Source organism: Mus pahari, chromosome 2, assembly GCF_900095145.1.
Source record: "Mus pahari chromosome 2, PAHARI_EIJ_v1.1, whole genome shotgun sequence".
NCBI lineage: Eukaryota > Metazoa > Chordata > Mammalia > Rodentia > Muridae > Mus > Mus pahari.
Window position 1 is genome coordinate 71,453,107 of NC_034591.1, and position 27,062 is coordinate 71,480,168.

Sequence of the window (27,062 nt, forward strand, 5' to 3'; positions counted from 1 at the left end):
AGGCATTTAGGCTACAGGTTTACTAGGAGGCCAACTCCTTCACGTAGGCCCTATAAAAAAATAATTGCCATCTGCCAGACTCCCTTCTTTTTTTTTATTAAACTGTCATTAATTACTGGTAACAACAAATTTCATTTGGATTTTATTGAGTAATTAAAAGATAAACAGGGAGGACATCAAGCTTTTGCCTCGATGAAGGCAGGGATTCTTTATAACGCTACATTCCAAAGGCGTCCACGATAAGCCACCCATTCTATTTATTATGATAATTACAACTCTGGAAGCCCATCTTTCCTTGGGTAACAAGCATCTTCTTTCAGCTTAGCTCAGCCTGACTTCAGCATGCATGGGTCATTAAACGGAGAACCTGTCACTGCCCATGGGTAACAACAGATCTTTTGTGGGTTACTGTATAATTCACTAAGGTTGTTGCATAACTTGATCACTACTATGTCTTAAAGTTTTCATATTCCAGGTATATAACAACATATCATTGTAAAGTAATTAAAAATAGAGCAGGTTTTAATGTCTTGATTGGAACAGGTTTACTGTCTGGAAAAGGTGAAGTGCAAAGTTTTACTGATGCTTTTCAACTACAACATTTAGGTTAAAACATTTGAAACAAGTCATTAATTTAATAACGTGTTCACCCACAACAAATCATAACTCATTTCTTTTTACTGCAAAAGTAATTGAGTAATGAATAATGAAAATCATCCCACTGAAAAGGGGTAGTAAATATGTTGACTTTATTATTAATACTCAATTTTGGTTAATAAGGCAGCTATTAAATTTGTGAGAGGATGGATCTAATTTATTGACTATTCAAGATAATAGTGAAATATTATCTGGTAAATACCTGTGTTCTTACAAGAGAAAATGTGACTCTAAAACAACAAATAGAATCCAACAGAGAGGCCAGCTCTCACTGAGAGCTCTTTGACCCTAGCCTGCTTATCCCTACACCACACAAGTTGCTAAAATACTTTAAAATAGATGCATGTGCATGCATATAGGGTCACTGAATAGAGCTGCACACCTCAAACCTTAGTGCTATAGTGAGCTGGAACTCTCTAGGGAATGAGTTTATAACAGTAAAACCTGGACGCTCCACCCAAAGGAAGGCTCGCTCCTGATGTCCCGGATGCAACATTCGGTGCAAAAATGCAAAAGCAACTCTTGTTGATGGTGGAAGGGAACAGAGTCGGGTGTTTCTCACTCTGTCCCTGTAAACAGGGTCACAGCAGATTCTCGTTACAGGCAGTGTGGTTCTGAGTTCGAGGAGGCTGGAATACTGTTCAGGGACACAAGCTTCCTAAGAGCTCGGCTCACTCCATCAAAGCTTGTTTATGTCTGTCTCTGTTTAAGGATCCATTGTTGGTTCTCTGGAGGTGCAACCAGCTGCAGAGTGACTCACATCTGCAGAAAGCTGATGTAATGCTTGAGTTTTCTCTAAGAGATATCACCATCCTCTTGTGCTTCCAGACACAAGACAAAACCTGGGACTAGGCTTCAGGGCCATTTTAACAAAAAGCCAACACAAAGCATGAAACTTTAAAGCAAAGCACAACAAAACAAAAGCAAAAACAAAAATGTGGCAGCAAATGGGCCCTGGAGGAGTCTCTTGTTGCTAGTAGGTGAGATGGAACAATCGGACAGAGAGCCTTGCCTTCTCTGACCTCAAGCCGTCAGACACACATATTGACAAATGACCACAGAATGCTTCAAGTAAGGATTCTGGGGTTACATATAGACTTTTAGCAAGAAGGCAAATTTACAGTCACCCAATCTACAAATAATGTGGACTGCCCAGGCTTCACACTTCAGCCCTACTCACTTGCCCTTGTGCTGTGCTGGCTTTTCCTCTGCAATTCCCCTCACTTAGGGGCCATCTCAGACTACAATATGCCCTTCATACAACAGGAAGGACCAGAGCTTACACTGATTATTCAAGTAATCACAAAATTAATTTCTAGAAATCACTAAGTTCTGGAGCTTCGAATAATAAGTGTTTGGAGACTTTTCAAGAGATGGCCCAACCTTTTCTTATTTGCATGTTTCAGATAAGAGATTAATTTTACTAGAGGGACATTGTATAATGCCTTGTTTGCTAATAGTTCCAAAGTGACATTGTCACTTGTGACAACAAGATTTCCTGCTTGCCCTTCAAAGGAAGACTACTCAAGACCTAACATGACTGACATGTGGCATTTCTACAGAACAAAGGTGCAATTCAATGAAAAGTATTTAATAGATACTTTCAGAGCTGGCCCAAAGATCACCAGCACACAGCCCAGAGTGCCAGATTCAAGAACAAAGATATGACACCACCAGCCTATGGCCCAGTGTGCCAGTTCCAAGAATGAAGATATGGCATCTCTCACAATGGGTCAAACTTCTAGATTCTCTGAAGAAGCATCGGCTCCTGTATTAGTGGGCACAGACTCCTATAGAGTTATGATAAGGAGCTTAAGAGAAAGAAACACCTTTCTGTGTCTCAGAGAAGGGCTATGGGCTCTCAAACTTTCTATTATTCTAGAACATAGAAGATATAGCCATGTTCAGCAATTATATCATTTGCCTGATACTTTAACAATGCTTTAACTATCTTCTAGGTATGAGGTCATTTGGCTCTGTGAGAAAAGTTCAAGGGGCCTTGGTCCAATCTTGAGAACCTGACAGAAAACAAAACATCAAAAAGCAAAGCCAACCAACTGAGCAGAGATGATCATGTTTGAAAGGATGGAGTTTTAAAATAAACCAAGGGAACTTAGGGTGCAAGGGATGAGAGAGTGAGATGCACCTCAGGCTGCTGCACTGAGTGAGGGAACTACAGCTAATGTAATCTTAGGAAGCAAATAGATCCTCATTCTAATGACTAGGATGGAAAGAAGCGACTCACCCTGAGAAAGGTGTGTGTGTGTGTGTTTAGGTCAGCACAGGGGTCCCTTGGTGTTTTATATGTCTTCTCTTAAAATATGCTAAGAGTTTTGGTGCACTTTGAATGGTGTCATCTAGCTCTTCAGGCTCATCTGCTCCTCACTATACTGTCCTGTCACCTGTCTGAGGGCATCATTGATTCACACCCTGCTGATGGAGGCTGGGGGGAGGGGCGTAGAGTAATAAGGAAGCTTTCTTATTCCAGGGAAAGCAGGGAAGCTCCAGACAAGAAATGTGAATGTTTTAAAAGCCCTTTCTGAATCTGGAGCCCTTTCTAGCAAAGAATACTTTCACCTAAACACTCTGACAGTGAATTGTATAGGAGTGGAAAAGCAATGAGCTAACCAAACCAGACCAGACCAAACCAAACCAAACCAAAACCAACCCAACTTGTACAGCAAAATGGGTCTTCAAGTATAAGAGGCTAGCATGATTTGAGACAATCATCTCCACAGGACAGCATCTCCTGAGTCCTGTGGCAGGCAAAGCAAGGAGAAGGAGACATTTTGTTTCCAAGCTAGGATACATTAGCTGCAAATAACCTCACCAATACAGATTTATACCTGCAGAATGTTGGATAAAGGGTGAAGTGGATACCAGTGAGCTCAAATTATTCAAGATTTGTGGCCCTAACACACAGCCTTTAGAGAATTCAAGGGACAGAAGAGTTCAGGACAGAAACTAGCAATGCAGTTAACAAACCAGCTCTTTGCAGACATTTCACTAAGACACAGGGCACTCATTGGTGGGAAGCCCAAAGGTGCCTTCTAAGCAGTAAAGGAATCTGAGAAGACTGTTTTAGGATCCCCACACAGCAGGACCTTTTGGTCATGATTGCCAGGGTATAAGCTGTTTTTACTAATAGTATACCAAGTATTTTATCCTTCCTAAAGACATGTGCTACCACCTCCAGGCACATGTAAGGTTCTTGACTGGCTACAATGAGTGGGACACCTTCCAGTGAGCTCTGGAGCATGTGAAGAGCAGTCACCAAATGTTCCTCATGGAGATCTAGCCATGATTTGCTACTGCAATATTGGCAAATGCATCTGAACTAAGGTTAGGGTTTCTTCTTCACTTTTAGTTAAATAATAATAAAAAAAATTCCAGTGATTCTTTACTTTCTGGATCAAGTAATATTTTCATCTGTACTCTAGCAACACTTCTCTCTGTGTGTGAACACCAATTCCAACCTAAGACAGTCACAGAATTCAGCACTCAGTCATTTCTGTTTTCCTATACATGTTAACAGTACTTCACTGAGGTGACCAAGAGACTTCTGAAGGGCAGAGGTCATGTGCTTGGCATCTCTACAATATCGTCTGCAAAGGAGGGAAGTCGTCAGCTTATGAAGGGTGTTGGTGGAGGAATGGAGCAACCCACATGCTATAGTGCATGGACTCTGTGTTACTGACTTAGCCAAGTTACACAGAACATGCACTGCTGCCCAAAGCATGGGGATTTGAGGACAGACCTGCCAGCCGCCGCATGGCTACTCCACTGAGAGGAGCTGTGGCGATTTTTGCCAACAATGCAAATTTCCATTTTTCTGTATGAATTAACTATAGATTACCTGTTCACTGTAGTTTAAAAAATAGCCAAGGAGTAGAACCTCGAAGCAGAATGGTGATAACTTTAGGAGCAGAAAACAGCCAGTGGGATTGAAAGTGGCATCTGGTGGTTTGTACTGAAGTGCTGGGAACTGTGAGGAATGGCAGAGACTGCCGAAAAGGCGTGCTTGAGCCTGGTTCAGGTTTCATTAGTGCAAACAGTCTAAACATGGCCCTCTGCACCCATACAGTCCTCTGGCCAGCCCTCTGCCTCAGACTCCCCTTTCTCAGGCACACAGAGCTACGATTTCTGAAGTGGCAGAGCTGACTCCAGGACAGCTGCTCCATAAGCGAAGGAGGTGGCTCGGAAACACAGGCAAGCAATTTTAAGTGCTAACCAAGAGGGAGAGACCATCTCATTGGTGCAGGCTTGAAAATTATATTTTGCAGAATTACAATGTTTGAACGTGGAGGGCATATTTTAGATCTGGGAGTTACGAATAGGAATGAAAGTTGGACATTTTAAGGAGCTAACTTCAGTGAGGGATAAAAAAAGTAAGAAAAGAAAGAAGTAAGTTTGCTCATTCTCCAATTGGTGAGGAGTTTAAGACTTAATTTCTCCAAAAGTAAGCGAAAAAGTAAGCCTGTCAACCATACCATGAACACGGGAGGCACATGCTGTCTTCACTATCTGACCAGCAGGGCGAGGAGGGGCTCCACGGAAGGAACAATGCATCGCCCTGCCCACAGGCTAGACCGCACACAAGCTCAGGGCACAGGTACAATGAGGTTACAGCTGGAAAAGGAGGGCGATCGGCTGGCTGTTCAGTTGTATCTATGTTGCTTATAAATAATCACTATTTGACTAATTCAAGCAGAACCACTAGAGATAGGCTCAACTGTTATAATGCTATTAAGGAGAGGCATAGAGGAAAACTCACTCCTTGTTCCTAATAGGCGATTGCTAAGTGACTATGAAGGCTGTCCTATACCCACCCTATGTAACTGTGTGCACCTCGGAATCCTAAACTGCTGCTCACACAATCCAAGCAATGGACAACTCACATTGAATGCCTGAAATGACGTTCCGTCGTGCTGGAGGAATGCAACTGCCCCTGGACTCACCAAGCCCTTGCTGCACATTACACTCAAGATGTTTTAGAGTGCTGGGATGTCGGCTTGATCTTGAGACTTCAGCCTCTCGTGGCGACTGATGCCTCTTGTGGCACAAAATTATGTACATCGTTAAAACTTCATCAAGTAATAATTCTACTATGATTGTTAACATAAATAACAGCAGTAAATAAGTACACAGTGATAGATCTGTTTCCGTTCTATCCAGAGAATTGCAGTTTAGCTCTGATGTGTGATCTCAGGACACTATTCCCACTGCTAACTGCCACTCACCTTCCTGAGGGTGGGTCTTCCTTCAATTTAAGGTTAGCACATTCCTAGCTAAACAAGAGAAACAGACCAGCTTCAAACAGGAGGACTCATTCACCCAGGGTGAGGTCTAAATCCTCAGGGACCACATGACCAGGCAGACACGTTTCTGCCTTCTGCTGTTTTTCTTCCTGACTATAGAAGGAAAAACTGTTCTTGTGAAAATTAATTGAGTTTTGTTCAGATGGAAAAAGAGGCCAATGTGAACAGACACAAGGCCCTCTCCCAGGAAGAAGTCCTTGTCAGTCTCGGTGGTGCAGGACAGCTTTCTCATCTGACCAACGTTCCCCTCACCTTTCCACCAACAACAAACGTATCGGCTGCTAAGATATACTGCCATAATATGATTGCTGGGAAAATACATGGTGTAATACAGGGCGGCCTAAATACCTGCGAGTGGAAAAAGACACAAACGGCCATTTTAATTACTTTCCTCATGGAAAACGCAGCTGTAGTAATGTTGGCAGGTCTCACCTGCCCTGTTTTAAATCTGTGACATGAAATCATGACACTTAATTAAGTCTTAATGCATAAAAATATTTTTATTTACTTTTTATGGAATATCAGCATTTAAAGCTTTCTATTTATGTAAGTGTTTTATAAATTACTTGAAATACTTAAAAAAAAAAAAAAAAAACCCTGAGTACTACTAATCAGCAGTTATAAGTACCAGCTTCAATTTCATTAATTAAATGCCTTTTTGGTGGACTCCTGCTGCTGTGTGAACTAGCTCTAGGCTACGAAAGTAATGAGTCCGGACAGAGTCATCTGATCTCACACTTGGTGCAAAACGCAGGGAAAGGCCTGGCCCACAATTCCTAGCCTGTTTACCAGACTGCAAGCGGTCTGACTGTTGGAAGCATTAAGAAGCCTCAGGCTTCGCCCTTCCCCCTTCTGTAGTTTCCCAGATTCTGATTTTTATAAGGATTGGCTCAGAAAATATGGTATTCTAGCGCCCTCTGCAGGCCACAAGCCTGGTTGCGTCTTGCCAGCGTGGCTTTTCATTCAGCAGTAGTGGAGGAGAGGGATATCATGATTATCAAAACCCAGAGGCAGACCTCACTGGAAGGATACTTCCTAAGGGTAGGGTGGCACTGGTTAACCCCACCCCCAATAAAAAGCCTTAGGAAAAACCTCCTTTGTTGGCTTGTTCAGGATGTAAATTTCTGTCTTCAAAGCACATGGCAGAGCTTTAGGAACTGACTTGTTTTTATTGTCAATGTCCTAACAGTTCTTAAGGTCTGGAAGAATACAGGCTCCAACGGATCCCTCAGAGACTATTGCCCATACGGTGCCCGGGCTTAGGAAGGCTGGTTAGGGAGAAGAAGAGAATAGACGTCAACTGTGTGGGCACAGCTGGGCCTTGCTCAGCCAAGTCCTCATTCTCATCGAGTGGCAACTTAGGAAAATGCAGGGGCTCTCTAAAGGGTTTTAAGGAACTTAGTATGGATTTTTACAGGGCATTTTATATTGATTTAAAACATTTTAGATGGGATTGATATAAAACATTGCTGAAAGAAAGCTACTTGTAAAGATAAAATTGTGGAGGTGGGGAGGTGGAGAGACATCTTTGGGGTTAAGAGAATTCACAGCTCTGGAGTAGGACCCGAGTTCAGCACACATGTTGAGTGGCTCACTACTGCCTGCAACTCCAACTCCAGGGGGTCTAAAGCCTTCTTCTGCACACATCTGCCACAACACTCACCTATATGCATGCACATAAATCAAAAGAGATAAAAACGAGCAAATGTCAAGAAAGTGACAAGAAAACAGAGGAAAGCCATGGCTCTGATGGAGAGGCACTCCCCAGAACACACTGTGAGTCTCGGAGCCTGCTTGATTATCAACAAACAATCAATAAATAACCTTTTTGTTCATTTTCTTATACCAGGTCTTGCTATAGCTATAGCCTGGGTGGTCTTGAACTAAAGCTGGGATTGCAGCTGTGTGCCACCACAGCTAGTCTGAGAATTGCTCAGAAGACATGTCTTTCAAATAGTTTTAAGTCAGTGTAAGTATTAAGAGGTACTGAATTAGTTTTCTTAACAGTTAAGAGCATTAATTTTTTTCCTTCCAGTACTGGGGACTGAACTTGGGGCCTCAGGCACAAAGAAAGCACTCCATCAATGAGCTGAAAGCATTCGCTTGCAATGTGGAACATTATCCCATATATTCCCTTTTAGCGGTTATACAGTGTAGGGTCATTTATAAACCTCTTGAATCATAAAGAGATCCATACTTTTGCCAACTCACAGAGGTGGGTAGACATCTCACACACAGGGACTCTGACCCAGGCAGTCCACAATGAAACTGAAGAAATGTCTGTGTTAAACTATCCTTTCATGGTGCTGTGGTCATTTAACAGGCTCGCTCTCGAGACTACAGGGATACCAAGGAGGAAGGGGTCTGAGGGCAAGGCTGCAGTTTTGCTGGGAGTCTGGGACCTGGCAACACCTTCACCCAGAGGATATTCAGTGCTTCAGACAAGATCAGTGTGTCCTCAGGGGACCAGACCAGAGATTTTGGTTCCAATAAAATGACACTTCCAAATGAAAACTCAAAATGAAAATGTTGAGCTTCCAGATTTGTTAAATTCAGGAACAAGGGCACTCAGCAGGACCTGTCAACAGCCCGGGTTAGAAGCCGCTGTGGTGTAGCTCAGCATACCCATCCCAAACATCCCAAGTCAGCCACACACCATTCATCCAGGCTGGAATCTGGCTGCCAGACGAGTCCCCAGCTCAGCTTATCTCCCACTGGGAGGCTGAGGCAGCCAGGAAGGAATGGTGGTTTCCCAGCAGATGTGGTCTGCTGAAGAAGGGCAGCCCAACCCAGGCTTGGCGCCGCCACATTTATGGTCTTTCCTCCACTTCTGCCTGCTGCCTGCTGCCCCCTCATTGCTTGCTGGCAGCCCCGGGCCAGGGGACAGGTGATGAGGATTAAGCCTAGCATATTTGCATATCCTCAGCCCAGGGAAGGACATTAATACCACAGTGACATGATTTAGTGGCTAGGTTTATACAGTGGAGACCGCTGCAGCAGTTGTGAGCTCTGGGAGACCAAGGAAGGCATGGAAGGCAGCATGTCTGGCAGGATGGGCTAGCCCCTGGTCAGTAGAAGAAGCACGAAGAAATAGATCATTCTGGGGAAGAGTGTCCAAAATTCACTCACAAGTCACGAATGGGCACAGGAAACTATTTTTGCCCCCTTTTTGCTGGGTGGGGTGGCCAGAGGTGGGGCCAACTGCCACCCTCACCTCTTCAGAAGGGCCCTGTTATGGCAGGATAGGCCCTGGGCCACACTCGGCCCACTCATCTGCAGCCAACTTCAGACCTTGTCTGTCAGGCAAGTATTTCAGGAATGCCAAAGACATTTTCTCTTTATAACAAGAACGTAGAAACAGTTTTAGACTCTCCCAGAAGTTTAGGACAAAAAGATTTGCTCCCAGGCACACGCGTTCATTTGCCCAAACTACCTTTCTTCAGGAGGGCAGGAAAGGGGAGCTTTCAAATGAGTATCTAGATAGCCATAACATGCTGTAGCTGAAGCAGGCAAGAAGGCAGTTAATGTTCTTTCAATTCGCTGACATCCAAAGGTCCTTTTAAAAACGGATGCCATTAAGAGCTTCTCATTTCCATGCATTCAATCCTGCAGTGGGTACATTTCTGGGCAAACATAAGCTGCTGTATCGGTGCCCACTTCCCACAATAGCAGTGAGTTCCCCTCTAAGCATAATCTCAGAATTGCCTAGGACAGAAACAGCATCATCGCTCAGGATGATGGCCAACAATAAAGCAAGCAAGCTACTTAACAACAAATGCCAGAACTCACATTAAAAACAGGGCTTTACTGCTGCCATCTAAGGTGGCCAGAGACACTTAAAATTGGCACGTTGCCAATTTATTCTCCAAAAACATCTTTGACATTTTCTTAAAAAGAACTTAGGCCAAGCTTTTCTGTGATTAAATTTGGAGAGTAAGTAAGATGTGCAATTCAACCCCAGAACCCCTTGGACCAGAATCCACAGGGCTAAAGATGCCTAGACCAGGTAAATTGAAGCTAAGTGTGGATTTCAACACCCATCAGAACAGAAACTCCCCCAAGAGCACATCTCAAGTATACAGCTAAAAATACTTAAAAGCCTTGATGTGTGTGAGCAGTGTGCACAGTGAGGCTGGGAGTGGGGGGGGGGTTTGGAGGGGTGGGGGACACTCAGGAGATCCTGCTCGCCTCTGCCTCCCCTTTTCTCTCACCACTGCTGAGAGCTTCATGTTGGAATGCCTGGGTTGCTGCAAGTCAGCCTCACTGAGCTTCTTGGGTCCTGTGAATCTGAACCCAGTTATGCTCCTGCAGCAAGCGCTCTTACACAATGAGCTGCCTCCTCAGTCTCAATAGATGCTTAGACAATAAGAGGATTGTTAGCATATAAACATCTCACACTTGTCCAGGTTAGCAGGGTTTGGTTGTACATAGGCATTTTGGCATATGTTCCTATTAGGCATTATTTGTGAACAGTAAACTTACATTCCCATCAGAGGAGACCCCAACTATCCCAGCTGCTGGAGGCACAGTATCTTCATTTTGGACGGACACTTGGGTGCAGCTCTTTGTGCTGAGGAAGAATTTTCTACAATACTTGGGAACCTAGCTGCGGTTAGGTTGCATGATTTGCATTAGTATGTGGCACTGTGTCCCAGTCAGGGTTCCTATTGGGAGGAAGGGGTTTGTTTGGCATATACTTCCTCATTACTGCTCATCACTGAAGAAAGTAAGGGCAGGAACTCAAGAACGGCGGGATCCTGGAGGCAGGAGCTGATGAAGAGACCGTGGAGGGGTGCTGCTGACCGGCTTGCTCCTCATGGCTTGCTCAGCCTGCTTTCTTATAGAACTCTGCACCACCAGTCCAGGGACAGCCCTACCCACAATGGGCTGGGCCCTCCCAACTCATCACAAGTTAAGAATATGCAATACAGGCTTGTCTACAGCTCATCTTTTAGAGCATATTTTTTGGTCCTAAACTGTCTATTGGCTATGAATTTTACAATATCCCGTGTATTAGCAGTAACTGTGGAGCTGCAGAGTATTGCGTCTTCCCCAGGCTGCACAGCAAGAGTCACCAAGTCCCCTAGGGATTTAGAGCTTGTGGCCCTTTCCAAGGCCATGGCTCTACATCCAGCAGACGGTAGCCCAAGCATCTCCCTGTGTTTGTGAACTGGTTTGGTGTCCGGATTTGGTTGGGTGTCTGGATTTCTTCTGAGAGCTTTCTGGAACAAATCAATGAGGACAGGCTCAAAACACTTACATGTGGAATCTTCACCAACCCAGTCGGAATTCAGGACTCTCAACACCCCACAATGGTATCCAGCTCTCTCAGAGTGGACTCAAGGCTTTGGGCAAATTCAGCTGTTTAACACCATGATGGACAGGATTGCTCTAAGTTTCACCCTTAGGAACTGTGCAATTGCAACAACAAGGTGGACACGAATCCTGTAAATGACATGACCTTGCTTAGCCTTGTATCCCAGGCTTCATGCTCTATCAGGCCAGGTCCAGTGGGGAGCCCTGTGTAGCACAGAGAGCTGGTGGTATTGCCAGCAGTGGGCCCTCAGGAGAAAGCGCATCACATGGGACTGCTTCTTCCTCCATAGCTCCTGGATGTATTTGTATGCACCCATCTTGGCTCACCTGATGGCTGCCACCAGAGAGAGGTGGAAGCATTTTCTTTTCTTTTTTTTATTTTTGTTTTTGTTTTCGAGACAGGGTTTCTCTGTATAGCCCTGGCTGTCCTGGAACTCACTTTGTAGACCAGGCTGGCCTCAAACTCAAAAATCCGCCTGCCTCTGCCTCCCAAGTGCTGGGATTAAAGGCATGCACCACGCCCAGCAGAAGCATTTTCTTAGTTGAAGTTGCTCCCTTGCAGATGACTTTAGCTTGTATTAAATTGATATAAATCTATCCAGCACACATTGAATACTGAGCATTAAGTGATAAGTCTCAAAAAGGGGCTGATGTCACCACTTGGTCAAGGAAAGCTGGTTTGGGAACAGTATGACATGCATTAGCTCCTTTGTGCCTGCTGACATGCAGCACTGGGGACCTGGATGGAGGGTGACCTCTCACAGCATCATTACAATGTAAGGCAGGGACCAGAGCCCCGTATGAGCTCCATCACAGTGTGGCATGAGCAGATCTGCAAGCTCAGCGTTATGGCTTCTAATCCTTGGGTATACCTTTACCTGAACACTGTAAGAAAGATGGCAAAACAGTCGCTCAGGATCTGGCTTCCCCTTTCCCCTCGGCCTAATAAGAGACTAACCTTTCTGGCTGAGTATGTTAAGAAGGTAGCTGACTTTCTGCTAAGGCTGTATTAGGGCCCCACTAGTTAGAAAAACTAAGAGATTTCACCATATCAAGACCACAAGCTCAGTATTCTGTCATTTGACATCTCATTCATTAGTTTGCAAATATCACACATTCCACAAAGAATTTGTCAATGCAGATTAAGACCCCATGATGCACACAATTTGGTTCGTAGCTTTCATATAGGAAAAGCATTAGGAGGTTCATTTTACAGACAAGGATACTGAAGGCTAGGGTACTACATGGTTAAGAGGATTCTCTTGGGACAAGGAGTTCAAGCATCCTTTTAGCCTGGCATCCTTCATAGTGTACTTATGGGCCTGGAGCCTAGGGGATTTGAGATTCAGGCTTAGTGGCAGGAGGCAGTAGAGGTAGGGTTTCAAGGCAGAAGAATGCATCCTTCCACTTTCTATAGGAACATCCGACTTGCTGTTCAGAATCCTAGGATACTGAGTCAGATACTGGTCAGAGCCACTTCTGGAAACTAGCTTTTCTTTCCCTCAAATCAGTTTTCAAGGGATCCCACAATGAAGTCCATATTACTGTGGGTTCTCAGAAGGATAGGGAGGCTACCCCCAGGAGAGCTTAATTTTGGAATATTCCTGTTGCTATAAGAGACAAAAAGGTGGTCAGTTTTCTATTCAGTTGGTTCAGATAGTCTTTTAGAAGCCAGGGAGACAGCGACAAGAAAACGACTAGGGGCCTTATGTCCCCAACACGCTCTGCCTCCACAGTGTAGCTGTTTCTGGTGCTCAAGGATAATTCATTACCTTTCCCAGCCTCCCACAATTCCTAGGGGCAGGGGCTGCCACACTCTTTTGCTCATGTGAAAAACCTCTGTGGAATTGTCTGTTCCAATGCCCCCACAGAAGTTCTCTCTACACTCACTACTGACATGTACAAAGATTCACTCACTTCTGGGAAGGGCCTTAACTACGTGTTTAAGGGGATCCTCCTGGAACCATACTGTTGTGCTGCAAACACTAGCTTGGCCATTTATCTACTCTGTGTGACCATGGACAAGTTTAACACTGATGCCTTAGTGTTCTGCATCTGTAGAGCTAAGGTGTGAGCTTCCATCTAGGATGTTACAAGTGAGACTATCTGAATCCGCCCCACCCCACGATGAGAGCAAAAGCTCCACCAAGGACTACTTCCTCATGGTAGACCTGGGAACAGCCCATGAGTGAGCAGCTCTCAGCTCCAGTTAACCATCCCAGTTAACCATCCCAGTTAACCATCCCAAGTGCTGTTCAGTATCCTAGGATACTGAGTCAGATACTGGTCAGATCCAATTCTGGAAGTGAGATTATCTTTGCCTCAAGTCAGTTTTAAAGAAATCCCCCAATGAAACCATTTCCTGTGATACACTCTTGCTACAATAAGATAATAACAGAATCTTCAGTGCCTACAGCCTGAGGTCACACAGCAATATGTATTAACATTCTGGTGCATTATTTGAAAAACTCATTTGTGTTTACTTAAAATGATATAGACTCATACTGAATTGTGCCAAGTGGCATGTGATTGCTGTACTTAAAATGTTTGGATTATTTTGAATGAATGGATTTCTTTCCTCCTCGTAGCTTTGAGAAGTCTGGTCTATCTGGTTTCAGTTAGGCAACGGTCTGTGGCCAGCATTTTCTGGTACATTTGAAACTGTTGAATACTGAGAGCTAAAACCTCTCCACTGGCAGTGCAGCTTAAGCCTAATGTAGATATAAACACATTTAATGGCACTTTACTTAGGTACAGCTTTATTATTCTTAACTTACATAGTAATTTTGAATCACATTGCATTAACAAATTTTTATTAGGTTTCCCCATGGCAAGCTGGTTGCAGGCAAGGCCCTTCCTGACTCTCCCTGCAGAACACTAATCTTAGGTCTCCTTCCTAACTCCAGACAGCACAGAGCTGTGAAAAGCTGGCCTTTGCCCTTTCCTAGCTCAGCAGGCTCTGAAGGACATGGGTCCCACTCCCTACTCAACCACCCTGCAGATATGAAGGTTGGTGACAGGGGAGAACTGGCAAGAGTGACTCCTTCAGCTGTTGGGTTTATGAACTATTTAATGGCCTAAATGATTATTACCCTGTGCTTTTGTGTAGGATGGCTCTAGTAGACAGCTAGACCCTGCCTAAGAGCCTACAGCGTGGCCAGCATACTGCATGTAGTGCGCAGGGAGGTAGGAGCTGAAAAGACAGTCATGCTGGAAACCCTGGTGCCCAGCAGGCCAACCAATGTGTCCTGGAGTGCTGTGGAGGAGGTCTGGAGCCCCAGCAGCAAAGAAGGGCATTCTAGAATCTTCAAGAAAGCATACCCTGCAGGCTGCACTGCTGAGTCATAGACTAACCACAGACCTCATCCAGGCCACTGTGCTCAAAACATTAGCTTATTAGCTAGAAACAAAAATTAATAGGGAAGACAATATCTCTCAGTGAGTTTATGTGTGACCGGTGTAAGTATGGGCAGGTGAATTTTCCTGTGTGTCTTTGTTTCTCACAGGCATATTGCATTTATTGAGACATATTATATCTGCATAGGATAGGTAAGCATAAAGCTGTATCAAAGTATGGAGTTGGACCAAATAAAAGGCAGCTATCTTTGAAGATGCATACCCTTTATACACGGCAAGGGGCTAGAAATACACACCTAAACACCAACTGTGGTCTGTCTAGGTAGTGGACTATAGATGATCTTTTTACTTCCTTGCTGCTCTCTTTCCATGTTTGCTGTATTTTCTCTAATGACATACTACCTTTTGATTAGAACAAAAATAATTATACCTATTTATAATTATTTTGTTCTATATATTATATGAAAATAGTCATTGAGTGAGAATGGCCCCCATGGGCTCATTAAATTTAAATGTTTGGTCCCCAGTTGCTGGAACTGTTTGGAAAGGACTAGGAGGAGGCATGTCACTGTGGCAGGCTCTGATGTTAAGAGACTCACACAATTCCAGTGTCACCCTCTCTGCTCCCATTTATGGATCAGGATGTGAGCTCAGCTGCAGCGCTGCTCTGTCGCCCACCATGATGGCCATGAGCTCACCCTCACTAGGAAACTGTAAGCCTCCTAGGTCATGGGGTCTCCTCACAGCAACAGAAAAGAACAAGATGAGAAAATGTTATTGAAAGTCTGACTATCGCCCCACCCCTACCCCCGGGCAGTGTCTATGGAATATTCTAACATTATCTTCCTCTTTTTCCAAAGAGAACATATCACAAGTGGTCACAGTGATGTCAATGTGAGCAGTGCACTGACAGCAAATCACAAAGGGCGATATAACATGTTCAGTCACTATCTGACAACTCTGTGAGCCTTCAGATATATTAAAAAGAGGGAACATCTCTCCTCTCCCTCCCCCGCCCCTCGCTCTCTCTTTCTGGTTATTTGAGACAGAGTTCTTCCATGTAGCCCTGACTATCCTTGACCTGATCTGTAGACCAAGCTGGCCTCGAACTCAACAGAGATCCACCTGCCTCTGCCTCCCAAATGCTGGGATTAAAGGCCTGTACCCACCACTACCCAGCCAGATAATTTTATTAAGAGAAATGGCTCAGATGATTTCAAAATAGCTTATAGATGCTTGCTTTGCTACCAAAAAAAAAATGCTCCCATAATCTACTTCTATGTTTATGACTTTACATCAGGGGTGTTCCTGCAGTGCCACCAGAACACAAATATTTCAACAACATCCCCATAACAGAGAGTAGATTTGTTTTCTTTAAGGAAAAGCTAAGTGTTGAATACAGAATACTAAATATAATCACAGTTATAATCAGGGCATTGGCTTTCTCTTCTGCACCAACATTTGAGAGTCTCATATAGCGTATGATTGTAACTGAAGGTTTCCTGAGGGTGCCTTGCTCTCAGAAGAACAGAGAAGGTATTAGTTATTTCTTTCCAGATGGCATATCAGCCCTGAGGAGTCCAGCTTCCTTTACTAGAAAGTTCCTCAGTAAGTTGGTGGTGGCAAAGGAGAACTTTCAGTGTGTTACAGCGTTTCCTGATGATCTGCAGTGAAACTGGATAGCAACTAGACTTTGCCGTGCCTTCCACACAAGGGCAGAAGGTAGTTTAGGCTTTGTGGGCCAGAGAGTCTCCCTTATAATGACTTCCCTCTGCTGAGACAGGGTGAAAGTGACCACAGACAATTAGTAAGCAAGCTGGTACAGCTGTTGCCAATAAAATTCTTTATAAAGATGGGCCAACAGCCAGAGTTGTCGCCCGAGTCTCAGTGTGCCAGTCCTCAAGGACTGCCAAATTATTAAACCATTCTTTAAGATTTGTACTGCAAAAAAAGAAAAATGTGGTATCCATAATCAGAACAAACTGTGTGTGGAGATTGGGGATCCTGTCACACAGCACATGTGTGCCCGCATGAGGTAGTGCATACCACGTGACTTCCGGGAAGTACTCAGAAGCGTTTCCTGTGACACATCACAGCTCAATCCTGAGCAGACTCTCACCTGATACACTCACAGAGCAGGCTTCTTATATATGTAAAATTTTAGATTCATTTATTTATGTGTATGAGTGTTCTTCCTGTATGTATGCATGTGTCCCAAATGTATACTTGGTGCCCATGGAGGTCAGAAGAAGGCATAAAATTTCCTGGAACTAGAGTTACATATGGTTGTGAGCTACCATGTGGGTCCTGGGAACCAAACCCAGATCCTCTGGAAGAGCAACAAGTGCTCTTAACAGCAGAACCATCTTTCCAACCCCGGTATGTATGTATGTATGTATGTATGTATGTATGTATGTATGTATGTATGTATGATCATCATCATTATTATTTATTGTTATTGTCATGGGAAGGACAGGGAAGAGGAACAAGGAGCTCACAGTCCATGCATGGACAGTGAGAGAGGGGAGTGAGATCTGAGAGCCAGGGACACTGCTTGAAGAGAGGGCATGAAGGTCCTTAGTTCCTAAGGGATCTCCTCCAGTTGCTCTTGAGCACATCTGTGAGTAGAACAGTGCGCGGGGCCATCAGGCCAGAGAACTGAACAGTGTTCAACATAGCGTAATCTTAGGCCAAGGGAGTTGAGTACAATATGCTTGGGCAGACACTCCCACAGCCCAGTGGTGTTTAAAAAGACCACCAAGGGGCAGAGGCACAGAAGCTATAAGCCAGGTATAGGTGGAGCACAGCTTACATTCTCCATCAGCTGGGAATGATATTAAATTGGATTCTCAACACAAAATAGAAACTTAAAAATGACTTGGAAGGAAGGGTTTATACATGATTTATTCTAAACCAGTTTAATATGTCTCCATTTATTGCAACTTCATCCTTAAACAACTACAGCTAGAACTAAGTCCAGAGCAACAACAAAAATGAAGTCTTTCAAGATGTGAAAATGAGCTGGAGAAGCTGTGTTCAAAGCTGCCTCCCTTGCTCTTTGCAAATCCTAGCTGGATTCAGAGCTGCTTCACTATGTGGTGATGAGCCTGTGAAAACGCTCTTGCAGCTTTGAAGTTTACATACTTACACACATTAAAGAATTTTATGCTGATGATGCTTTTCCTATTCTGTACAAACATGAAAGGGCATGTGTGACTCTGATCCAGAAGGAAGACCTGCTGAGGAGTGTTGTCATTCACCGAGGAAGGACACTGAAGACAGCAGGAGGCATAGTACAGATGTTTCCAGGGGAGACTGGACCATGGGCTTTGTGCTTCTACTTTCCAGTAAAGGAACCTGGACTCACAAGGAGTCAGCCTGGCTCCTCAATGATATGGGATTCAAACCTGGGCCAGTCTAATTTCCAAATCCGTTGAGCCAGGATTCCTCCTACAGTGACTATGATCCACCCTAGAGCGAATGAGGCCCAGCTTAAGAAGCAGATGTGCAGAATATCCGATGCATTTTTTTCCCCTAAGTTCAAAATACTGTGCTTTTCACACATAGCTACTTCAAACGCTTTCAGACCCATTCTGGCACCAAAATTAGAATGAAAAGAAAATGAGTGCTGTGAGGATCTTTGAGCTCTTCCTAGACATGCTGCAGTTGTTACTGAGGCTGGTGGCGTTTCAGGAGCCTGTCTTGATCTGTTCCTCGCTTACCAATATGCCTTTCTTCTTGCTTCCCCCTCCAGGCTATGCAAAAGAACCTTCTACTCCTTTAATATTCTTTTAAAAATATAGTTTACGTTTAATTATTTTGTGCATATGTGGTAGTCAGAGGACAACATTGCAAGAATGAGGCCCCTATTTCTACTATGTGGGTTCAGGAATCACACTCAGGCCCCAAGGCTTAGTGGGAATTACCACTAACCACTGAGAAGCCACACCAACTGTCCCCTTCCTTAATGTTTCTAGAGTTTAATCTTTAGAACTCCCACACACACTTCAGTGTATTTCTCCTTTCTCTCTCCCTCCCCCTCCCTCCCCTCTCCCTCCCTTCCTTCCTCCCCCTTCCTTCCCTTCTTCCCTTCTGTAGTGCTAGGGGTTGAACAGGGCTTTGCAATGCTTCTCTACATCTGAATTACATCTCCCCATCTCCCTAGTCACGCTAATTAGGATGTTTTTGGATAATCAAACCATCAAACCTAACAGACAATGTACCACTTGTGTTCATTTTCCTAACACTTGTTCACCTGACTTTACTCTTCGGAGTATCTGCCCCACACTACAGCTTCCCACTTATACTTCGGAGAGGCAGGCCTCGGAGTATCATCATGATTCATAACACTGTATCTATGGAAACGTACTGTTTCCAACCCACAATTTACAGATGGACATTGCAACTTAGCACAGGAACTGGAAATGAAAAAAGTAGGAGAATGGCTTTTTTATTGGCTTAGCATTGTATGGTTCTGCCATTCAAACTGCACAAGGATACTTGTGAATTAGCAGTGCATTCTGGGTATTGTTCTCACTGCTTAATGAAGGGTTCTTCCCAGTGCTGTGGGCATGGAGCCAGTAAGTGAATTCCCAGGCAGAAAGCAAAGTCCGAGGCATGGTCAATGAGCCAAGAGAAAGCCACACTTCCATTTTAAGTTGGTAAAAAGGAACACAGAAGCAGAAAAGGGACCAGCAGCCACCTTCACAACCACACAGCCTCCACTCTGCCATCTCCCCATCCTTCTCGCATCTCACACCCGAGTTGAGCTGCATGGTGACAGATGTCTGAAGGTTACACTGATGCTCTGAAGAAACTCAGTAAGAAAGCTGTCAGCTCAGTGGCGCGTCAAACAAGTCCTCTGCTCTCTTCCCGTCTGTCTGTTCCAAGAGCTGTGGAAACGATTCAGTCCCACAACTGACTGGACTGCCTGAGGACTGGCTCTGGACCCTTCAGTGAGATGTGGCTGAGCTGGAACCTCGGCCTCCTAGCATCCACACGAAGGAGGGAGCAATACAGAACCAAAGTCAACTCAAAGCAGACATCTGCACAGCTAAACTAGTAAATGTTCCCGTCAAACACTCCAGTTTTGAAATTTAATTTTATTTACACTACATATACACAATTTCTCATTCATATGATCTGTCTTTATATGTGTTATAGAATGTTCTAAGTAAAATTTAACTAAGGAGGACTAAGTTCTTTTCCTTCTCCCCTCCCTCCATCCCTCCCTCTCCCTACCACCTTTCCCTCATCCCTTCTTTTGTGTTCATCTTTTTCTAAAAAATAATTCTCTAAAATCAGTGGTTGGGGCCTGAAAGAAGGATGGTATTTAATGTATACTCTAAACAGGTATATTATATAATGTGATTTTTCTTCCTGTACTGGGGGTCGAACTCAGGCCATTGTACATCCTGGGCAAACACAGTCACTTGGTCATATCCTCTCCCCTAGCATAATTATGAAAGCAAACACGGGATGCAGCAGCAGTAACAACCACCAGCAGGCAGATGCTTGTTAACATAAGGAAACAGGCATCACCAGAGCAATTCTTCAGGTGGAAGCAGTGAGAACTGGCTGAAGGCAACTCCGGAGAGCATCAGGCTGCTTCTACATCAGCACATACACTACTAAATCCCTTTTGGGTCTCCTTTGGGACTCTTAAGCTTATACATTACACCACACACACACACACACACACACACACACACACACACACACACAACCACTCCACATGCAGTCACATGAATGTGATGTTGTTTTTAGGAAGAAGTACAAATAGTCTGGCCATTTCATTTACAACAACAGAATCATTCCAGCAGGCTCTATTTGTCTAAATACTCCTTATGGCCGCTGTGCTGTGGCTGTTCTGTGTTCCTATGGCCTTGGTACTGTGGATGTTTCTGTACACTTGAGGACAAGATGTTGGCTTCATATTACAACTAACATCTTGTCCACATCAGGGGAGCGTTCTCACACAGACACGCATACCATGCAGGCTACCTGCTGAGTCTGGCAAGCTTGGCTGACTGCAGACCATAATGGGAAGGCAGTTGGAGTGGAAAAAAACCTTCCTGGGAATTTTTTAAGTGGTTAAAAAGGGGGTGGGGCACACACTTCCTAATGCCCCACACTGTGAGCTGGCACAAAGGAAACAATGCAGGAAATTCAATGTAAAATCATATAGCTTCCCTCCAAAAAGAGGCATTTGGCAAAAGCCAGCATGAAGAATGCCTTTCTCTTCAGAAGGTTGACCACTTGCAAGTTCTACTTTTTAATTAGCCTCATACAAGTTGAAAGGGCTGAGCTGGAAACCATCACTGGTCCCGTGTGGGCCCTTGTCAGCCCTGCAGCCTACTCAGAAGCTGGCAGGTTCACAATGGTGAGGCACACATGCCAGTCACCCGGCGGCACAACTGTGTGTGTTTATACGTCACAGGAAGAGTTGCTGGCGGCTAAGGACTTGGCTAAGTGTTTATGTTGCTGAAATGAGATATTTGAATTTTCTATGTTGCTGTAATGATTTCGTCTAGTAAATTATATTGACTTATCAAAATAGGACGTAAACCTTCTAACTTAAGGAAAAAAAGAAGGAAGAAAGGAAGGAAGATAGACAGACAGACAGAAAAAAAGAGCGAGCAAGCAAATGCTATAGCGCCACCTAAGGGGCATTGCAACAGCATTGAAAACAACTGGTGAGACAACAGTAAGGAATTCATGTTACACACACACTGTATAGAGATAGACTCTAGATACAGTTCATCTGGACTGCTAAGATAAATGCAGTTTGCCAGACGAAACACTTGATGTAGACTCTGGAGCCATAGTATTCTGCTTGCATATCTCATCTGGGAGAGGGAAACTATTCTACAGAAACTGTAAAGTTCAAAATTCATTTGAATAAATTAAATATATAGGCTATTGGCCTGCAATCTAAGACCTGAGAGTGTGAAACCACAGGAGGGACACAGGGCTTTGGGTCAGGCATAAAGCAGAGGAGGAGGAGGAAGAGGAAGAAGAGGAGGAGGAACCATACTAAACCATTAACAAAGCCATACTAAAAATAAAGACTCCAGTATAAATGACACCATCAGTGCAGGAAGCCCACAGGAAGGCAGGGACATATGCAGAGCATGTATCTAGTAAGGCCTGTGTACAAAGTGTAGAACGAATTTTACAACTCAACTGGAGCAGGATAGACAACCCAATTAAACAGTGGAAAACAGCATCTGGATAGAGATACCCTCAAAGACCACATACAAATGGTTAGTGAGCATCTGATGGATGCTCAGCATCACTTCTGATGGATGCTCAGCATCACTGGTCATTAGGGAAGTGCAAGTTTAAGTCACAGGAGATTCTGCTTTGGACTCACGAGAACGGCTATGATCAGTCAGACAACAATAATTGTTGGCAAGGATGTGGAGAAACTGGAATCCTCAAAAGTCATTCCTGGGAATGGAAAGTGGTACAGCTCTTTTGAAAAAGAGTGGGAAGATCCTCCAAGTGGAGCTGCAATTCAACTGATGAGTAGCTAAGGCAAATACCACACAACCATACACTGGAGCATTATCTGGCAGGAAAAACAAAATGCTATGTTAGAACACGGATGCCTCGAAAGCATCTGCTATGCTGTGAAAATGGCCAGATACAGTCACCCATTTTTTTATTCTAGTTGCGGGAAACGTTCAGTGTAGGCAAATTTATACTGACAGACCATGGATTAGCAGTTGCCTGGAGTTGGGGAAGTTGGAAACTAACATTGAGAAATTATAACAAAAAATTAGACTGTGGTAATGATCCACTGTGAACTGTGACCCAGTTCCAGAGGGTATGGGGGCCTTTTTGGGCCCCTGTGGGTACCAGGCATAAACAAGGTGTAAATACAGACATGCAGGCAAAGCACACATACCCCTCATAAACAACTCTTTAAACAGAGAATTCTGCCTGGCTGCTCACCATAGTCTTGCGATTCTCATTCCTTGACTCTAGCTATGTGGTCTAAGTGACGTTTAGCACACACCCCATACATTGTTTGGTTTATATCTAACACACGTTCTCAGGGATAAAGTGTTTGTGATGACTATAGACAAGTTCAGCTACACTGGGTCTGCTTGTTAATTTGTGCCGCAAGCTGACAGCCGATGCTTGACGGAGACTCAGGATTGGATTGCTTTTCTCTCTGGACTGCCTACTGATCCTGCCTGTGGGTGGCATCAAACATCTCCTAAGACCAGCCTTTCTATTTACATGTTCTGATTTATTTGCTGTTATTAAAAACCTGCCTATTATTTCCTGCAGAATGAGCTCTACACATTTTCACTCTACTTCCTACTGTAATCATAGGAAATATTTGACATCACAGAGATGCTTGCTTACCCCAAGTTCAAGCATCCCCTCATCCAGCAGGTTACATGGGTGTCTGGGGTGTCTAGCTCTACCATCAGCTTTTCTCTATCTGTTCCCGAGATGCGCATTTTACTTCTGCCTACATCTTCACCAGATTCTTTGCCTATGGTGCTGGCTGTCTTCATGAGCTCCCTTGGCTTAGTGTGAGCTAGGGCTGCAGAAGTCTGCACAGGGAGGATGCTCCCATAGGCAGATGACTCTCTCTGGGGAAGCAGGTAAGTTTAATGGCACATGTGGGCTCCACAGTACTAAGACACTGCTCGAAACCCACTCTGCACACTCACTAGCTCTGTGAATGCTGTTATCTCAGACTCTGCCTGCTTCCCTTAGCTAAAACCCTCAGGACCGACACCCATCCTGCCCATCAGGCTGTCAAATCTACTCAAGGGGTGCAGCATGGTCACTCTATAAAGCATGACACTATTGTGGAATTTTTGCTCTAGGCTGTACCCGTGACATCCTTGTATTTCAGTTTTCTATCCAAAATAGCATCCTTCTTCAAGAGAATAGAAACTAATCTGGAAAAAATTTGACTTGAAAACACACAAAAATCTGTAAAAGACATTTATTGCTCATAAACAGGGGGACAGATCAAGCAATCGGTGTTCACTCTTATTTTAACAAGAGGCTCAATATGGTATGAAAAAGCTCTATATCTCATGGGCAACTCTCAGATATTGGCTAGGTAGGACCACGCATTAAAACTTTTCTCTTTATTTCCTTGGAATCTGAAAAGACTAGATTTTGCTATGATGAGAAAACACTGTAGGTTTTATTTATATGCAAAGGAAGCTGGGGGCCAGGGATGTTGTGGAGTAGCAACTGGTGCTTGCTCAGCATGCACTGGGCCTGGGGCTTCATCTGCAGTACCCCAAGACGATATAAAACAAAACAAAATGAAAAACCCCTATAATCTCATTCTATCCACTGTCAGTCACTGGGAAATTTCTGGAATGGAAAATTTCGGATATTTCTTCATCAACTAAAATACACTTTTCTTTTCTTCTTAAACAGAGCTACAAATAATGGACACCTTTTCCAGTCAGTCCAGAGCAGTCCACCTCAGCTTACACTCAGCACACAGTATCAGGCTCAACTGGAACGCTTGGTTACTCCAGGATTTCTTTTCCTATCACAAATTTTCCAGTCCTTCCTCAGGTTCCTGGCTGCCTTGCCTCTTTAGCTTAAGGGCACTCTTCCAGGTCCCATCTGCGGCAGGAGGGGCTTCTGCCCCTTGTCCTTCCTCTCCGGAACCTTCCACTGTGCACATTGGAAGGGTGCGCTTTTGTCCTTAGCCTTCCAACACCTGACTTCTCCTTAAAAGAGCCCAGACTACAAATCAACATGACATCTGGGTTTATATTAAGTTCTGGGAAAAAAAGGAAAAGGAATTTGAGGCCAGCCTGGTCTACAGAGTGAGTTCCAGGACAGCCAGGGCTACACAGAGAAACCCTGTCTCAAAAAATAAATAATAATAATAATATAAAAAAAAACTCCCTCCCACCCACCCACCCACCCTTTCACTAGCTCCTTGCAGTAATTTCCAAGGCGGTCTAGAGCATACCATTCTCAGCTTCACTTCTCTCTGGTGCTATAACTAGGGGCAAGTGACTTGCCCCAGTCTCTGTGCCTCAGTTACCACATCTGGAAAGTGGGTTTAAGGCAGGTGGATTTCTGAGTTCGAGGCCAGCCTGGTCTACAGAGTGAATTCCAGGACAGCCAGGGGTACACAGAGAAACCCTGTCTCGAAAAACCAAAACCAAAACCAAAACCAAAAAAAATAGGAAAGCTGTCTTAGGCTTTCTTAAAGCTGTTAAGTGAACTGATACAATGCCAAGTGCTCCAAACAAACTGTGGCCCAGCAACAACAAGTATTCAACAAACTGTAGTTAAAAGTTATGTTGTTGTCTTTACTAAGTTTGTAATATAACACAAAATACCAACCTCTACCCTTTTTCAGGGTGGTTCTTACTTTTGCTTCCCTAAGTCCCACCAGTATCCAGCAGGGGCTTCCTCCCATCCACTCCTCTGTGTTAAGGCCCAGGAGCAGCTGGCCAGGCTGTGCTCTAAGACACACCAACAAAAGACTACAATTAAACTGGGCCCTGGGGCCTGGGCTAGGGAGCCATCTGGTTAACAGGCACTCACGGCTGGAAGGGGTTCCAGGAAGAACACCTCGAGTCTACCTGGTTTTGCAAGGGTAAACTGACAGGGAACCACACCAGTGTGGTGGGAACAAGGAAGGTGGGGAAGAGACAGACTGCCTGTGAGAAACAGCCCTGGGGCTGAGGGAGGGGAGAAGGTCCCATGCTTTTCAGGGGAGACCTCGAGCCTTATTTCATCCTTCAGGACCAACTCCAGGAGTATCGAGCCAAAGTGAGACCCCATGGTCCTGGAGAAAAGGCCCTGGAAATGGCCGTCCTGGCAGCCAGTTCGTTACCCACAACTTAGTTCGTTTTCTTTCCCACATCCATTTTTAAGCAACTGCAGCACTTGGCTCTAGTGTAGATAAGGCGTAAGCAGGGTCTCTCAGAGGTGGGACAAGCCAAGGGCCCTAGGGCAAATGCCACCAGGAGTAGTGATGCCAACCACTGGAAGGGGCTTCCAGGGTACCTACTCACTGGCATTCCTGAGCATTGAGTTCCAGCCAGGTCTGCACTACCTGTAGAGAAGGCATCAATCAACATTGCCTGTGATTTCTCTCGGCATGGAACAGTTTCCAACTGCGGTTTACAGTGGCCCAGCTGCAGTGGTCAGTGAAGAGGGTCCGAGGGCATCACACAGAGCAGTACACTGTCATTGGGTTCCTGGGAAGATGGGAACCTGCCTCCTGCCATGTGGCTCCCACGCACCTAATCCCTATGATGCCATACCAGCTCTACCATGCCATTCAAAACAGGCCCAAACACAAAGAAAGACCTCCTCATGCTCGCTTCTGGGGCTTGTGAGAAAAGCCACAGCATTTGCCCATGGCTATGCAAGGCTGCAAAGGCTCTCAGGTGCCTCAGAGGATCCTGGGCTGAGTGCTGTCAGTGCCTTCCCCACTGTCAGCCCCTTGCTGCTCCTCGCTGAACGCTCAGCTGTGCTCCTCCACATTTACCCCATTCAGCAACACACACACACACACACACACACACACACACACACACACACACACACACACACACACACACACAGAGGCAGTGTCTCATGAGAAGCCTCAGTGACCACAGTACCATTAGGCTTTAACAGATCACTCTGATGAGGATGGTAAGCTGCTCTAAATTCTTCCAGCAAAAGCAGTATGAAGCCAAAAGCAGCCCCTGAGAGCCGCTGTCTGCTGGAGCTGGGGTGGGTTATTCGGGTGTCTGTGTGGACACAAGGGTCTTGGGTTTTCAGGAGGGTTTTATACCAATGCAGCAGCCCTTGAAGCTAATTTACTATTCAAATCCAAGCCTCTCAGTCTGATAAACAAACTGCACATTTACTGTGGATTCTGTCTCTGACCTTTTATGCTGGTTTTGTCAACAGAATTTACTGTATTCATAAATACTAATGTTCTCATTTGGTTCCCAATCTTCACTATACTGTAAATTATAAGCAAGTACATAAATGTCTTGCCTGGTAATATAGTGGCCTGAAATGACTTCCTTTTTGCTTTAAGGATGGTGCATGTTTTAATGGTAGGTGTTTTTAATTAACTTGAAGTGCTATAAACTGCCCGTGTATGAACCAAAGACAAGTGAGTTGCATTAAATTAAAAGTGCAGTATCTAACTAATGTTAACAAATTAGGCATGCCTTCAAGATGCAGGATTTTCCTGTTTGGAGTTTTCATCTTATTAATGCAGAGACACTACAGTCCATAGAACAGCAGCACCAAATGAGCCTTTCAAAATGACTATTTTGGGCAATCAGCTGCGAACACAGTTTTAAGCTTTAGGAAGGCCCTGCCCAGGCGTCTCAACAGCATCCCTTCCTTTTTCCTTCACAAATGAGCTCCATTTGAGAATCTGATCTTTTTGCC

The 27,062-nt window shown here is 44.5% G+C and overlaps 1 protein-coding gene and 1 pseudogene across 2 annotated transcripts in view; both read right to left on the reverse strand.

Annotated features, from left to right (window-relative positions):
- Jazf1 (JAZF zinc finger 1) overlaps positions 1-27,062 on the reverse strand; it is a 290,475-nt gene that overhangs the window by 60,876 nt on the left and 202,537 nt on the right. The window lies entirely within an intron of this gene.
- Positions 10,989-11,629, reverse strand: LOC110316064 (annotated as a pseudogene).